Below are 17,168 nucleotides of genomic sequence, written 5' to 3'. Positions count from 1 at the left end.
AGGATAACATGTCCAATGTGGCAGCTGATGGTGGTAAGTGAGAAACCTGAGGGATTCTGTCATTGTTCTGCTGGAGAGGAGGTGGGGTAAGGGCAGAAAGCGAATTGGAGATATGGGTGCAGGCTTTTTCAATGACAGTATGGGGGATTCGGCAATTATTGAAGAAATAAGACATTTTGGGTATCCTGGTATGAGGACCTAAACTTGGGATTTTTACAGGCCCAGAGGACCCCAAAAGCTGGCAGCAATAGAAAATCACCAAGACAAATGGATACTTAAACAAACATCATTTTTAATTTTCTTTAAACAAAAAAACAGGATCAAACTTTAATTTAAAACTATTAACTTAATAGCCTTATATTAACCCCTTCTAATTCTAAGCGCTGGTGTTTTTAATATGTATAAAGTTCTTTGACACAACTCCAAGTTCACCGGTGTCTATCAATTCTTAAACTGTGCACAGAATTCAACTTTTATGAATTTTCACCAAGCTCTGGTGCTTAAAAGTAAATGTTTACCCTCCAGGAAGGCTCTTGTTGGTTTCAGAGAGGACTTACTTGGTCATTGGACACACAAAGACTGATTCCCTCTGATCAGCCACTTTGGGGTCTTGCCAATGAAACCCATCATGGTTTTCCAAATGATAACCTCTTCTGCAGGTCACCATAGAGTTCCTTTTGTTTCCCTTATTTCAGGTGAAACACTCAAGCCAGCTATTTCCTCTTGTATGGATGACAAAGTTTTTCAACAGGCTGAACTGAGAACTCACAACCCGTGTTCAAAATGGGTTTCAACAAGATGCCAGCTTGCCATCTCACTCTCTCGCTCTCTCTCTCTCTCTCTCTCTCTCTTAGAAAAAGTCTATTTGGTGTCATCTCTCTGCTTGCAAAACCACATGAACTTCTTAGAACAGCAAACTGGAACATGCTTTTGAAATTCTTTAGCAAAACTGTCTCCTTGTTTTGTCTTTGCAAATGTTCTCGGTGCCTGCATGACTCACTCTCAGCAAAGCCTTTGCAATTTAAATAAGAGCTGTTTTGTGAAGTGTTTGTGTTTGTTTGTGACCTCCACGACTCCTACAATCCATCTCTTTCAAAAACATATTTATATACAATGTAAAATGTATAATCATTGGAGGAGTTGTGATAAAACCAATGGTGTCCTTGCAAACTAAAAGTGGGAAGAGGTATACAGTGAGTTCTGGTGAGTGGAGTTTGTAATAGTTGAAACGTGAAACTCTCTCTCTCATTCAGGAGACAATTTACTGTCAAGTAATTAAAGTGTCATATCACATAAAATTGCTTTTTTCCTGCTGTCAGGTAGACAGATTCACCATTGGCAGAAATTGCTGAAATGACTCTTGTAGTCTGAGAAAGAAGCAAAAGAGAGTCATGCTCTCCCTCCCCCCCCCCCACCCCTCCACCCAACCATCCCAAACCCTGAGCCAAGTCACTGAGGGTCTGTGGATTCTCTTTCAATGCTCACAGACCATCCAAGTCAATGGCAATGTGAGCTCCACTTTTGAATCTCTGACACGATTAGGAACCATTTCGCACCCACTCGTATCCCAAGTCTGATACCTGATACACTTTTAGCCAGTTTTGAACCAGTCTCTAGCAATCCATAGCCTAGTGTGAGTTCCTTGACTACTTTGTCCGGAAGCCCATAGCCTGCATGGGTTCCTCTCCTCAAGTCACCAACAGCCTGCCACCTATATGGGTCCTTCAGCTGCAAAACCCCTCACTGGTCTGCTTCCATGGTCACTGACTCGTGGAATGAATCCTCTGCTTCTCAGATGTTGATGGGGTGTGGTCTTCCTGTTTTCAGGTGCCCTGTGTTAGTCCTCCACTTCCCCAGAGTTCACGGTGGCGAGGAAATCTAACACATCTAAATAAAAATAAAAATTTTACCACTTAGAAGAGATTCTTACATATCTAGAGGGATGGAAAGGGCATTATTACAAATTGAAGCTTAATATTTGAATATTCAGGTGCTAAATTTGCAAAAGCATCGAGTATAAATTTCTCAACCTAAATGTAATTTTTACTAAAGGAATACAATTTTGAATGTTTGCATGTCATCTTGGCATCTCTAAAAATATATCTGATTTCCAAGTAAGTGCAATACATTTCCTCATCACCGCAAATGCTAATTTAACAAATTTCAATTGATATATTAATAGTTTTAATTTGGGCCTTATTCCTTCAATATTTCCTAATAAAAATAAAGTTGAATTTTGCGGAAAAACAACGCCTGTAACTTGTTCCACAAAATTTGTAATTTTCCCCAAAAAGATCTTGCATTAGGACAAAGCTAAGTTGAATGCAAGAAAGTTGCGACATCTTCACCACACCTCAAACATTGATCTGATAATTCTGATTTTAGTCTATTCATTTTCTCTGGTGTAAGAAGTAACTGTAGAAGAAAAACTAGTTGTGAATTCCGTCCTCACTGCTGCAGTGTGGAACGCTGGACACTAGTTCCAGACTGCTGAGTTGAAGTGAATTAATACAACTCCCCTGGATCACATGATCTCTGTTTCCAAATCAGCTTCCTGTAGAGCTTTTCAAATCCAAGTGCGAGTTACTTGACTCTAGGTGCAGCTTTCAGATAAATTCCTTGCTGACATTTGCTACATGACTGTTGTAAAAACAATTATACTAAACTAATTTATATCTTACATTGAGATCCTTATATGGATTTACCCATATCTGCCAATCAATTACAATATTCAGATCCATTTCCCACCTTTGTCTGGACTTATGAACACATCGAAGTAAATTTTTTAACAATTCCTCTTTATAAGGAATTTCTATTTCAGTACAACATGGTTGGTCCTAACTTATCCTTCAAATATGCTCTTGGGTGGAAATAGCAAAAAAAATTGCTTTGAGTTATATGATATTTATTTCTCAGTTGCTCAAATAACATTAATTGACCCCTTTCATAACAATCTTCAACATTTATAATCCCCTTACGAAACCAGCTATCCAGAAATTGATGATCCTTTGAAAAAGAGGCGAAGATTTTGAATCAAAGCCATTCTGGGTGATGTACATCCACTTAAACCAATTTCATCATTTATTTTATTCCATATATTAATCAAATGTTTCAACAATGGTGTATCTTTATCACCAACCATTAATTTCGATTCCCACCTAGATATAAATTCTTCTGCTTTTCCTCTCTTTTATTTTATTTGATATAATTTTAACCCATGGCAATTATTCCCTTTCAAACAAAGAAGCAAGAAATTTCATTTGAGCAGCTGGACACTAATTTTTAAAATGAGGAAGCTGTAGTCGTGTCAATGTAGAATTTGCATTGAGAGAAACGCAGCTGTCTTTAGCTACCTCATTGAATTGGCTAAAATGGCAGAACATGAGAGCAAATGTCCCGGAGGAGTGTGGGTCACTTATAACGTGGGATTCATTCGGAAATGTGTTCACATGACATAAACTCATGATGCAGACTGTTTTCTAAGAATGGAATACAAGAGGAAGGTTGACTAGGTCTCCAGCAGGATATAGATTACAAGATATAGGAGCAGAAGTCGGCCCACGGCCCAACTTTCTCCCCTTAACCCTTGATTCTTTGATGAATCAAATACCTGTCAATCTCTGTCTTAAATACACCCAATTACCTCATTTCCACAGATTCATGACCCACTGACAAAATCAATTCTACCACATCAGTTTTAAATTGACACCCTTTTATCCTGAATTATGCTCTCTTGTCCAAGCATCCTCCACCATGGGAAACATCTTTGCCAAATGGACTCTGAACAGGCCTTCCAGCATTTGAAATGGCTCTGAGGTCCCCCTTATCCTTCTGTACTCCAACTAGTACAGTCGAAGAGTCGACAATTGTTCCTCATACACTAACCCTTTCATTCCTGATATCATTCCAGTAAATCATCTCTGGCCTTCTCCAACACCAGCACATCTTTTCTCAAATACGGCACCCAAAACTCTAATTCAGTTTGAATGGAAAGGGAATTCTCTAATAACACAAACACAACAGTTAAATGATATTATGTCTTGTTGAAAATTACAAAAAATTATTAAAGAGTCAAATAAAAATTTCAAAAGATGCCGGGGCTCATTTATGGACCATTATCATAACCGAAAGAATTCGGGTTGTTCTGCTGTGTTATGAGAGCAGAAGATCCCAAAACCCACAGCAATAGATATTCACCAAGACAAATGGTTACTTAAACAAAAGTTGATTTTAATTATCTTTTAACATGAAAATGGAATTACACTTTAACTTACTTACTTTACCTAACTTACCCCCCTTCTAATTCTAAGTGCACCTGTGTGTAAGTTCAGAAAAGTTCTTTGGTTCACAGTCCAATCTCACTTCTCATTCCTCCAAGTTCACTGGTTGCAGGCCATTCTTATACTGTGCACAGAATTTAACATATATAAAGTTCACCAGGTTTGGTGCTTGAAAGGTAAATAATTACTGTTCAGAAATGTTCTTGTTGATTTTCAGAGAGAGCTGTGTTGTTCAGTGAAGTATTAGGGTGTTTTTTACTCAACATACCAGCATCTGAAGTCCGTTATCTCTTCAGAAAAGTTCAGATAGCTTTAGCATGGAGCAGAGTTGAGCCAGCATTGCGCAGGTATTTAAGGGAATGTGTGGGCAGGCTTTGTTCTGGACAAAAATCTCACCAAATGACACCTCTTGAAATCAAGATTCAATCCATTTTGAGGAATAGAACAGGAGTTGTTCAACAAGAGCCTGGTGTTCCCTGAGGAGTTTTCTTTCAATCGTGGAAATAATTTTTTTAAAAAGCCCGTAATCTTCCTGATGCAGATCTTTGTATTTAACTTTCAGGTTGCTCTCTGTTGTTAACTTGGAGGCCTTTAATGGGGTGTCTGGGTGGAATCTTTGTTTTAACCAAGCAGTTCTCTTGCAATTTTCCAGCTGTAGGATGCGGTGCAGTTGCTTGCAAGTTTAGCAAGTGGGATTATGATGTGAAACTGCAAGTCACAGCGTGATTTTTGTTTTTGAAAATGCAAATGTGAAAATTTTAACTTTGGTCTCCTTGGTTTGCTTAAGTTTACAGAGGAGACGTTGGGTCAAGCTGAGAAGATAGAGTTGGATGCCCATTAGGCGAATCGACTGGGCAAAGCAGAAAGTACAAAACAAGGGACTGAAAAAATAATGAAGCAGACTGAAGTGCCGTTGAACCAAACCCAGGTAAAGAATTTAATTTTGTGCTGTGTACTTAAGAGACCAAACGATTTAGGCTTTTAGTGGTGACCTATTTAAATTAACAAAATCTGATTAGAATTGAAGTTTATGGAATGTTTGGAAGTTACCACAAAAAAATGGAGCATATAAATTAGATGTTGTAATTAAGGTAAATGAACAATACAATGAGCTTGGTGTCACAGTATCTGCCTCCCTCTACCATACATCGCCATTAAACCTTCTCCCCAATATGAACCTGATGTCACAGTATAGGCCAGAATTTATTGTACATCACTGTTAAACCTTCTCACTACAGTGAATCCGGTGTCAGCAGTATCTGTCAAAGTTAACTGTACATCACCTTCAGCATGCTTCCTACTCTGAGCCCGGTGTCACAGTTTCTGTCCCAGTCTACTGTACATCACCATTAAACGTTCTTCGCACTGTGAACTTGTTGTCACAGTATCTGACACAGTTTATAGAACATCACTGTTAAACTTTCTCATGACTGTGAATCCTGTCTCACAGATTCTGCCTCATTCAAATGTACATCAATGTTAAACCTTCTCCCCCCTGTGAACCTGGTGTTACAATACCTACCTAAGTCTACTGTTCATCACCGTTAAAACCTACCCACTGTGAATCTAGTGTCACAGTATCTGCCACAGTTTATTGTACATCTTGTTAAACATTCTCCCCACTGCGAACCTGGTGTCACAGTATCTGACACAGTTTATCGTACATTAATGTTAAACATTTTCACTCCCGTGAACCCATTATCTCAGTATCTATCTCAGTTCACCGTACATCACCGATAAACATTCTCCCCCCTGTGAAGCTGGTGTCAGAGTATCTGCATACATCTATCGTACATCACCGTTAAACATTCTCCCAGCAGTGAAAACAGTGTCACTTTCTCTGTCACAGTTTATCAAACAGAACTGTTAAACATTCTCCCCACCGTCAACCCTGTCCATGTCCCAGCATCTCAGTTTCTCGTGAATCACCAGGAAATCTTTTCCCCACTGTGAGGCCGGTTTTACTGTACCTACCACAGTTTATCGTACATCACCATTAAACCTTCTCCGCACTGTGCACCTAGAGTCATGGTATCTACCTCAATTCACTGTATATCATCATTAAATCTTCTCCCCACTGTGAATACAGTGTCACAGTATCTGTCTCAGGCTACCATATATCACTGTTAAACCTTATTCCCCACTGTGCACCTGGTGTCACAGTATCTATCTCAATTTACCGTACATCACCGTTAAACCTTCTCCCCACTGTGAACCTGATGTGACAGTATCCACCTCAATATAAGTTATATAGCCCATAGACCTTCTCCCCACTGTGAACCCAGTGAAATAATATCTGCCTCAGTCTTTTGAAAATCAACATTAAAATTTCTCCCCACTGTTAACTCTGTGTCTCTGTATCTGCAACATTGTATAGCGTGTCACCTTTAAACCTCTTCCGCACTGTGAACCTGGTGTCACACTACCTGCCACAGTTAACTGAACCTGACTGTTAAACCTTCTCACTAATGTGAACCCGGTTTCACAGTATCCCTCTCAGTCTCCCATCCCCTCTGTGAATTGGGTATAACAGTATATGCCAGAGTTTATTATACATCACTGGTAAACCTCCCCACTTTGAACCGGGTGTCATATTATCTGTCTCCATGCATTATACATCACCATTAAAGCTTCCCCCCACTCTGAACCTAGTGAAACATTATCTGACACATTTTATCATACAACACTGTTAAACCTCTCATTGCTATATAACCATATATAGCACAGAACAGGCCAGTGTGGCCCCACTGGTTCATGCCTGAACAAATCCCCACCCTCCAAGTTCCACTGACCAGCACCTGGTCCATACCCCTCCAATCCTCTCCCCTCCATGTAATTATCCAGTCTTATATTTAATGTAAATAACGTCCCTGCTTCAATCACCTCTGTTTGAAGCTTATTCCACATCCCAAACACCCTTTGCGTCAAGAAATTCCCCCTCATGTTCCCTTTATAATTTTCCCCCTTCAACTCAAACCATGGCCTCTGCTTTGAATATCCCCCACTCTTAATTGAAAAAGCCTATCAACGTTTACTCTGTCTGTCCCTTTTAACATCTTGAACACCTCCATCAAATCCCCCCTTAATTTTCTACGCTCCAGAGAAAAAATCCCCAGGCTGCTCAACTTTTCTCTGTAACTCAAACCCTGAAATCCTGTCAACATTCTCGTGAACCTTCTCTGCACTCTCTCTATTTTGTTTATATCTTTCCTATAATTCGGTGACCAAAACTGAACAAAGTACTCCAAATTTGGCCTCACCGATGCCTTGTACAATTTCATCATAACATCCCAACTCTTGAATTCAATACTCCGATTTATGAAGGCCAACATTCCAAATGCCTTCTTCACCACTCTATCTACCCGAGTATCAACTTTGAGGGTACTATTTACCATAACTCCTAAATCCCTTTGTTGCTCTGCTCTCCTCAATTGTCTACCATTCAATGTAAATGACCTAATTAGATTTGCCTTTCCAAAATGCAACACTTCACACTTATCCGTATTAAATTCCATCAGCCATTTCTCAGCCCACTCCTCTAGCTTTCCTATATCTCTTTTTAAGCTATGGTAATCTTCTTCACTGTCCATAATACCACCAATCTTTGTATCATCTGCAAACTTACTTATCCACATCACTACCCCTTCTTCCAGATCGTTAATATATATAACAAACAATAGTGGACCCAGGACTCATCCCTGAGGAACTCCACTAGTCACCGGCCTCCAATTTGACAAACAATTTTCTACCACTACTCTCTGATACCTCCCATCCAACCATTGCTGAATCCATTTCACTACCTCCTTATTTATATCTAATGCCTCTACCTTTTTGCCTAACCTCCTATGGCGAACTTTGTCAAAAGCTTGACTAAAGACTAAATAGACAACATCCACAGTCTTCGATTCATCAATCTTTTTTGTAACCCCCAAGAAAAACTCTATAATGTTTGTTAAGCATGATCTACCCCTGACAAAACCATGCTGACTACTACCGATCAATCCCTGTTCTTCCAAATATTTGTAAATGCCATCCCTCAGAACACTTACCATTAACTTACCCACCACAGACGTCAGACTCACAGGTCTATAATTTCCAGGCTAACATTTGGACTCTTTCTTAAACAGCGGAACAACATGAGCCACCCTCCAATCCTCTGGCATTACCACCATGACCAGTGACATCCTAAATATCTCTGTTAATGGCCCCACTATCTGTACACTAGCCTCCCTGAGTGTCCTTGGGAATACTTTGTCCAGACCCAGAGATTTGTCCACCTTTATCTTTTTTAACACTGCCATCACTACCTCCTCGGTTATCCTTATATGATTCATGACCTCTCCACTATTTTTCTTTACTTCAACTGGTACAATATTTTTTTCCCGAGTGAATACCGAGGAAAATAAATCATTTAAAATTTCCCCCATCTCCTCTGACTTCTAACAAGGGGTCCAATTCTATCTACAAGGGGTCCAATTCTATCCCTCACTAATCTTTTACTTTTAATGTACCTATAGAAACCCTTTGGATTTATTTTTACTCTGCCTGCCAAAGCCTCTTCATGCCTCTTTTTGGCCTTTCTAATTTCTTTCTGAAGATTTTTTTCTACACTCCTTGAAGTCCTCTTTCAATTTCTCATCACCCTGCTGTTTATACCTCTTGTACACCTCCCTCTTTCTCCTAACCAAATTTCTAATATTCCTCGAAAACCAAGGCTCCGTCTGACTTCCAGCCTTTCCTTTCATCCTCACTGAGACACATCTACTCTGTACTCTCTACATTTCTTCTTTGAATATTCTCCATTTTTCATTTATTTCCTTTCCTGAAAAAATCATGTCCCACTCAATACTCCCCAAATCCATTCTTATTCCTTTGAAATTTGCTTTTCTCCAATCCAGAACCTCAACTTTAGGCCCCTCCTTCCTCTTCCCTAAAACTACCCTAAAATTAATAGAGTTGTGATCACTAGACTCAATTTGTTCTGTAACATTAACCTCAGACACCTGACCTATCTCGTTCCCTAACAGGAGATCCAGTATTACACCGTCCTGAGTTGGTTCCTCTACGTATTGATTAAGAAAACTATCTTGTACACATTTGACAAACTCTAGCCCTTCCAGCCCTCTTACTGTATGGGTATCCCAATCAATGTGAGGGAAGTTAAAATCTCCCATGATCACTACCTGATGTTTATTACACATATATGCTATCTCCTTACAAATTTGTTCCTCCAATTTTCTTGACCCATTTGGTGGTCTATAATACACTCCTATTCATGCCCTCATGCCTCCTCCACCCCTCAATTCCACCGAAACTGCCTCACTGGACGATCCCTCCAAACCATCCTGCCACCTCACGGCAGTAATGTCCTCCTTCACAAGTAGAGCAACTCCTCCCCCTTTTATACCCCCTATTCTATCACATCTAAAACATTTGTATTCTGGAATATTGAGTTGCCAGTCCTGTCCCTCCCGTAACCAGGTCTCACTAATTGCCCCCACATCATAATTCCAAGTGCCAATCCAGGCTCTAAGCTCATCTACCTCGTCACTCTGCTTTTTGCATTGAAGGACATGCATTTCAGTATCTGTCTCAGCCACTGGACAACAACATTAAACCTTCTCCCTACTGTGAAACTGATGTCACAGTATCTGACACAGTTTATTGGATATCAGTATTAAACATTCTCACTACTGTGAAACAGGTATCACTGTATCTGCAACATTGAATCGTGTATCACTGTTTAACCTCCTTCCCACTGTGAACCTGTTGTCAAATTGTCTGTCTCAGTCTACCATACATCACCGTTGATCTATCTCTCAACTCTGAATCCATTGTCACAGTATTTTCCACATTATAACATACATCACCATGAAACCTTTTCCCCACTGTTGACCTGATGCCACACCATCTGCTGTAGTTTATTGTACATCACTGTTAAACCTTCTAACTACTGCTGTGAACCCGGTCACACAGTATCTTCCTCATTCCTCCGTATATCACCGTTAAACTTTCTCCCGACTGTGAACTCGGTGTAACAGTATCTTCCTCAGTCTGACGTACAGCGCTGTTAAACATTCTCACCTCCGTTAACTTTGTGTCTCAGTATTTGCCACAGTTTATCTTATATCACCGTAAAACCTTATCCCCACTGGAAACCTGTTGTCAGATTTTCTGCCACAGTTTATCATACATCACTGATAAACCTTATCTCCACTGGAAACCTGTTGTCAGATTTTCTGCCACAGTTTAACATACATCACTGATAAACCTTCTCCCCACTGAGAACCCACAGTAACTGTGTCTGCCTCAGTCTGCTGTACATCACCATTAAACCTTCTCCCAACTGATAACCTGGTGTCACAGTATCAGCCAGAGTTAATCGTACATCAATATTAAACCTTCTCACTTCGGTGAACTCATTTTCATGGTATCTGCCAACATTTACCGGACATCACTGTTAAACCTTCTCACTACTGTGAACCCTGTGTCATAGTATCAGTCTCAATCTACCGAAAATCACCGTTAAACCTTCTCCCTAATGTGAACCCACTGTCACAGAATCTGCCTAAGTCTACTGTACATTAATGATAAATTTTCAACCTACTGTGAAACCGGTATCACTGTATCTGCAAAATTGAATCGTATATCACCATTAAACCCCCTTCCCACTGTGAACCTGGTGTCACAGTATCTGCCCCAGTTTATCTTATATCACTGATAAACCTTCTCCCAACTGTGAACCCGGTGTCACAATATCTACCTCAGTTTACCATATATCACTGCTAAATCCTCTCCCCACTGTTTACCCAGTTTCACAGTATCTATCTCGGTCAGCCATACATCAGCGTTAAACCTTCTCCCCACAGTGAACCCGGTGAAATAGTATCTGCTTCAGTCTCCCAAAAATCACCATTAAAATTTCTCCCCACTGTTAAATCTGTGTCTCTGTATCTGCAACAATATATCTATCACGTGTCACCTTTACACCTCCTCCACACTGTGAACCCGGTGTCGCAGTACCTGCCACAGTTCATTGAACCTCACTATTAAACTGTCTCACTAATGTGTACCCGGTTTCACAGTATCCAGCACAGTCCACCGTACATCTCCGTTAATCCTTCTCACTACTGTGAACTCATTGTCACAATATCTGCCATATCTAGCGTACATTAAGTTAAAAGTTCTCCCCAATGTGAACCATTTGTCACTGCTTCTGCCATAGTTTATCGTACATCACAGTTAAACCTTTTCACTGCTGTGAACCCATTGTCACAGTATCTATCTCATTATCATTAAATCGTCTCCCGACTGTGAACCTGGTGTCACATTATCTTATACAGTTTATCGTACATTAGTGTTAAACCTTCTCACTGCTGTTAACCCAGTGTCACAATGTTTGTGACAGTTTTTCGTACATCTCCGTGAAACATTCTCCCCACTGTGAAGCTGAGGTCAGATTACCTGCCTCAGTCTGCCAGATACAGCACCGATTGCTCTCAGCCATAGGTGCTGTAGTTGAGTTCGGGTGGCCAGAGGTGTCTGCTCAAGAAGGCCAGGGGCTGCCATTGCCCTTCAATGAATTGCTCCAGTGCGCCCCCTACTGCTGTGCTGGAAGCATCTACTGTGAGAGTGGTGGGTGTCTCTGGCCTGGCGTGTACCTGAAGGGTGGTGTTGGCCAGTGAGTCCTTGGCCCTCTGGAACACCTCCTGGATGTCTCTGGATGCTCTGCTCAGTGGACCACCCCACAGTATCCCATCAAGCCTAGAGTCTCTGTGTCAGCAATTCTCTGCTGACCACTGGCTGATGGCTTTGTGGTCAAATGTGTTTGTTTATGAAACCATTCCCTGGAAGGTGATAGGGCAAAGCCCTGCTGACTGGGACATTGTGCGGCACCCGGGCCAGACAAATCTTTCGCAACACCTGAGCCAGGTAGAACCTCAGCACAGAGCGCCATTTGGTGCCCTTGCACTTTGGTTCCATGCACAGCCACACACAATGATGGCCATGCTGGTTACACCCTTGTCCCCATTGATTGACCACGTACATGGACCCCCACAAGAATAGGAAAACTGTTTTGGGAATTGCCAGGGTGGAGGTGTGGGGATGGGCCAAACCTGCCCCACGTGCAGCAGTACTGAGAGTTCCTTTCACCTTGCAACTGATGATCAGGTTTTATCCGATTGAAAGAGTTGGGCATCTTTGTGCTTCTCCCTGTCTCCTAGAGCTGGGGGTCTCTGTACTGCTCCCCATCTCCTTGAGTTGGTGCTTTGTTCTCCACCATCCCCACAAGACAACCAAGACCCTTGGATGGAGGGTAGAGGCGCAGAGAGATCAGTGAGAACACAGGTAGTTTCAACAGGGTGGGGTCTATCCAGGTGCCTGATAACAGGAGGAACCAAGTGGGAAGGAGGATGCAGGTCATTCATTAGCAAGACATTGCGAGAGAGTGGATTCCTCGAACACTTGAGGGGAGAAGGCGCTGATCGATCCATTGGTTTAGGTGGGACAGAGTCTTGATATGGCAGCTGACTGGAATTGTCAGCGGGATACTGAGACTTGGTAGAGGAGGGGAAGGAGGGTGCAGTAGTGTTCTGATGAGAGAGTGCTGAGGGAGAGGTAACATTGGTGGAACCTCAAGGCAAGCGACCCCTGATTGTTTGCAGGGATGGGATTTGTAAATAGACTCATAGATATCCAGCACAGAGCATCTCTGTCCCCCTGCCATCACGAAGGAGATATGGAATAAAAGCAGGACAGCCAGGCAGCTTCTTCCCACAGGTCATGAGATTGACAAGGCAATCTGAACTGGATGGGAGCAAAGAATGAAAACGGGGAGAGGAATATGGACTGATTACAACTCAGCCAGCAGAAGAGAGGGGCCGAAGGGCCTGATTCTGTGTTGTCTATCTGGACCAGCCTTTTGGATTCTAGCTTTAAAAAACCCAACCATTTTTAAATTTAATAATAACGGTACAGAATGAATGAAGAGACAAGATGTCTGTCATGCAGCGAGCGTCTAAGGCACTTCCTGAAATGGAGGATCTGAAACCATGGGAGGTTCTGGCCGGACTGAGGCCCGACTTCTGCTAGAAGGAGGAGAAAATAAGCAGGGATAATGTGGGGGAAGGGGTGGAGAGGGGAGGGGGTAGGGATGGCTTCCTCCGTTCACCTCCCCTTTCCTCCACCCCGTTCCCTGTCCTGCATAAACTTGTACTTCTCACTTTGTTCGTTTGAGATTGGTCACAGTGTTTAAGCTACCGAAAGAAAATAGACACCCGCACTGAGAGCAGTTCAGTTTATACAAAGGTTTATTACAAATTCAAAAGCTGATTTCAAACTACAATATGCAAGCCTTTCCCAATTATACTTATCAACGCCTGGACTGGTCCCAACTGCCGAAGCGAGGCAACGACTGCACACTTGTAGTAGGTTGTCGGGCGCCGGTAGCAGCTTCTCCACCTCCCTCGACCAGGATGTTAGCTGGACTCCAGAAATTCTTCTTCTTGCTGACAGATGTTGCCACCTCTCAGAGAGTCTCAAACTTCAGCAGCGGGACCATGGCTTATATTACCCAAAAACTGCTTACCCAAGCACCAATTCCCAGCACAGTAAGAAAGATAAGCGAGCAAGCTAGCATATTAGGCTTCGATTGAATAATATAATTCTCAGCTTATCACTTTGAATACAATGTTATTTTGCATCAAGGCTAGGCCTCTGACAGTCTGTGACCAAAACAAGTAGAAACATTAAATGTTCTTGGTACACAGATGTCCTCTTGTCAGATAACTGCATCTCTGGCCCCTTGGTGGAATTTAGCTTATGTCTGCTGATTGTAAAAAACAAGCAGGTTCTCAGCCTTGCAGAAGCAAAGTCTGCAAGAGTATAAAACACGGTTTAAATCTTCCATTACATTCCCCTCCCCCTTTCCTTCCCCCGCTCGCCTCCCAGCTCCCCTCCCCCTTCCCATTCCCCTACTCCTAACTCTAACCCCTAACAAACCCTAACCTTAACACTACTGATACCCCCTATTCTCCACGTCCCCTAACTCTATCTCTTCCCCTATGCTGTCCCCTAACCCCACCCTAATCCTACACACCCACAACCCTACCCCTTACTCCTACCCTTACCCGCTTCCATTACCCCCTTTCTCCTACCCCCTTCCCCGACCCCTCCTTCCCCTAGGTTAAGGTTGGAAGGGGAAAGGGGGAGGGGGAAGGGGAGGTGAAGGGAGGAGGGCTGGGGTTAGGGCATAGGTGTGAGGGAAGGGCAAGGTGAGCAGGAGGGGGTTGGGATCGAGAAGGGGTAGAGGAGAAGGGGGGGGAGTGGGTGACGGGACATGGGAGATGCAGGGAATGGGGTTGGCAGGGCCAGAGGGAGAAGAAGGGGAGGGATTCAGGACATCATGATGTTGTCCGACCTCTGATCAGCTGGGTTGCAATGTTCTTCTGGACTCGTGTCTTGTCTCTGAGATCGCTCCTTCTCCTGGGAAGATAAATATGGGTGATAGAGATGCTGTCTGCGATGCCTGATCACGATGACTTTGGAGGGTCCCAACTCTTCCCCCTTCACCCCCCTCCCTACCCCTGCACACTAGGGCCTTTCCCCTTCCTCTGCTTTACCTGAGGAAGTGTGTTTTGGAGAAAAGCACGATCTATCTCTGCAGAGCTCAGAGCACCGTGTCTCCATCAGGCAACACCCTGGTTCACCACGACATGGCAGCAAGATGCTGGACAAATCATGGATGGATTGGTCGAATCCCTTCAGCTGACCCATATGAACCTACCCCACAACGATATTACCCTTCCCTCCCTCACACCAGTACCTTCTGTTTTTCTTTTATTCCTGTCCCCATATTAAAATAATTTTCATGCCTTTTATGGACCAGCCTCCGCTACTACCCCTGGCAATGCATTCCAGGCACCCACTACTTTCTGTGTGAATAAAATGTACCCCTCACATCTTTCCTGAAGTTCCCTCCTCTCACCTTATTTAGACGACTTCTGGTATTCTCGCCCCAGGAATGCACACAATATGCCAAGAGTGGTCTGACTCGAATTTTATACATCTGCAACATGACCTCTCATTTCTTGAACTTATCCCCTGACTCCTGAAGGCCAGCACACAATACACCATCTTAAACTCCCTCTCAATTTTCACAGCAACATTGAGCGATTTATGTAGCAGGATCTAAATATTTCTCTGTCCTGCACACTGTTCATAATCCTGCCATTAACCAAGTGCTCTGTCCTCACGTTCTTGTAATTCGCATTCAATAAAGAAATTGGTCTATATGAAGCTACTTTTAATGGGTCTCCAATCTTCTTTGGAATAACTGTTATTTGTGCCCTTGAAACTGACTCTGGAAATAAACCTGTACCAGTTGCTTGTTTAAGTACATCTGATTTACAGGATTGAACTCCATCTGTCACTTCTCTGCAAACTGGATGACCTATGACAACCTTCTACACTGTCTACAACATCTCTACCTCTGTGTCATCCCCTGACGTACCCACCCTTCCACTCCCATCATCATTCATAAAAATCACAAAGAGCAGGGGTCCCAGAGCAGATCCCTTTGGAGAGCCACTAGTCATTGTTCCATCTACTACTACCCTCTGTTTTCTGCAGACAAGCCAATTCTGAATCCACACAGCCAAGGCTCCATGGATCCCATGCCTCCTGACCTTCTGAATGAGGCCACTGTGACGACCTTGTCAAGCACCTTACTAAAATCCACGTGCAGCGCATACACACCTTTACCTTCATCTATTTCCTTTGACACCTCCTTGAAATACTCAATTTGACTGGTGATGCAGGACCTGCTCCTCACAAAACTATCCATTAGTTTCCCCAGCATGTTTGTGCATTGCCCTCGGACTCAGCATCTGCAGACTTCCTGGCCAGCCCCTCCCTTACCCCTTCCCAGAGCTTCCGCATCCATAACAACATTAAGCATTGCTGCCCAGTACTGCCCAGTACAGACCTTTGTAAACGTTCTCCACAACCAACTAACCCTTACCCGTACCACACCCATAACTATGGGTGGATTAAATATCCAATTAATTTCTTTCTGAAGTAATGTATCATGAATTTGATGTTGATTCCAATTTTGAATAACTTTTCATAATTCTCGTTCAGCTCCTTTAAAGTTAGATCCATTATCAGAACATAATTCTTTTACTTGACCATGTCTAGGAATAAAACGCTAAAGAACATTAATAAAAGAGTCTCTGTCAAGCAATGACGCTACTTCAATATGAATTGCTCTCATAGTTAAACAAGTGAAAATAACTCCATATCGTTTTTCAACACTTCGTCCTCACTTTACTTGCAAAGGACCAAAATAATCAACTTCCACGGATGTAAATGGGAATTCATCAGGTGAAACTCTGTCCTGTGGTAAATCTGCCATTTGTTGTTGTCCAGGTTTTCATTCTCTCTGTTAGTCACAAAGAGATGAAACCTCATGATTTCATTATTAATATATTTAAGCACTGATGTTCTATCAGTCCAAAACACAGGATCTGCTAACTCTATCTGTAATTCTCTTCTTAACATAGCGTCCATTTTGCTCGCCATAATAGCAGCAGTCAATTCCATTCAAGGTCTGATGACTGACTTTAATGGAGCCACTCTGTCTTTTCCCATTACAAATCCACCATCTACTCGCACTTGGGTTATTTCACAGGACTCTGTAACTGACAGGATCAAAACCACCTTCACTTACATCAGAAAAATGGTGTAACTGAGCAAATGTGGCCACTCCAAAGTCTGTTGACGTCAAAACGTCCAAGTATTTGAAGACGCTCAATCTAATTTTTCCAATCTTGTGCAATGGATTCTGGATTAGTTTCATCCCATCCAAATTTTCTTCTGCACAAAACT

The 17,168-nt window shown here is 42.4% G+C and overlaps 2 long non-coding RNA genes across 3 annotated transcripts in view; one reads left to right on the top strand and one right to left on the bottom strand.

Moving 5' to 3' along the window:
• LOC138750197 (uncharacterized) overlaps positions 1-17,168 on the top strand; it is a 29,626-nt gene that overhangs the window by 11,939 nt on the left and 519 nt on the right. Inside the window, exon 2 of the long non-coding RNA XR_011349148.1 lies at positions 5,068-5,208. This is a non-coding gene — a long non-coding RNA (uncharacterized lncRNA). The remainder of the gene's footprint in view (positions 1-5,067; positions 5,209-17,168) is intronic.
• Positions 1,435-17,168, bottom strand: part of LOC138750196 (uncharacterized) — a 49,676-nt gene continuing 33,942 nt past the window's right edge. For both annotated transcript variants that reach the window (XR_011349147.1, XR_011349146.1), the window contains 3 exons: positions 14,701-14,765; positions 13,651-14,155; positions 1,435-1,887 (listed from right to left, as the gene is read on the bottom strand). This is a non-coding gene — a long non-coding RNA (uncharacterized lncRNA). The remainder of the gene's footprint in view (positions 1,888-13,650; positions 14,156-14,700; positions 14,766-17,168) is intronic.

Source organism: Narcine bancroftii, unplaced genomic scaffold (genome assembly GCF_036971445.1).
Source record: "Narcine bancroftii isolate sNarBan1 unplaced genomic scaffold, sNarBan1.hap1 Scaffold_105, whole genome shotgun sequence".
Classification (NCBI taxonomy): Eukaryota; Metazoa; Chordata; class Chondrichthyes; order Torpediniformes; family Narcinidae; genus Narcine; species Narcine bancroftii.
The sequence above is the reverse complement of the archived record's forward strand: the minus strand, read 5'-3'. Positions and strand labels throughout refer to the sequence as shown.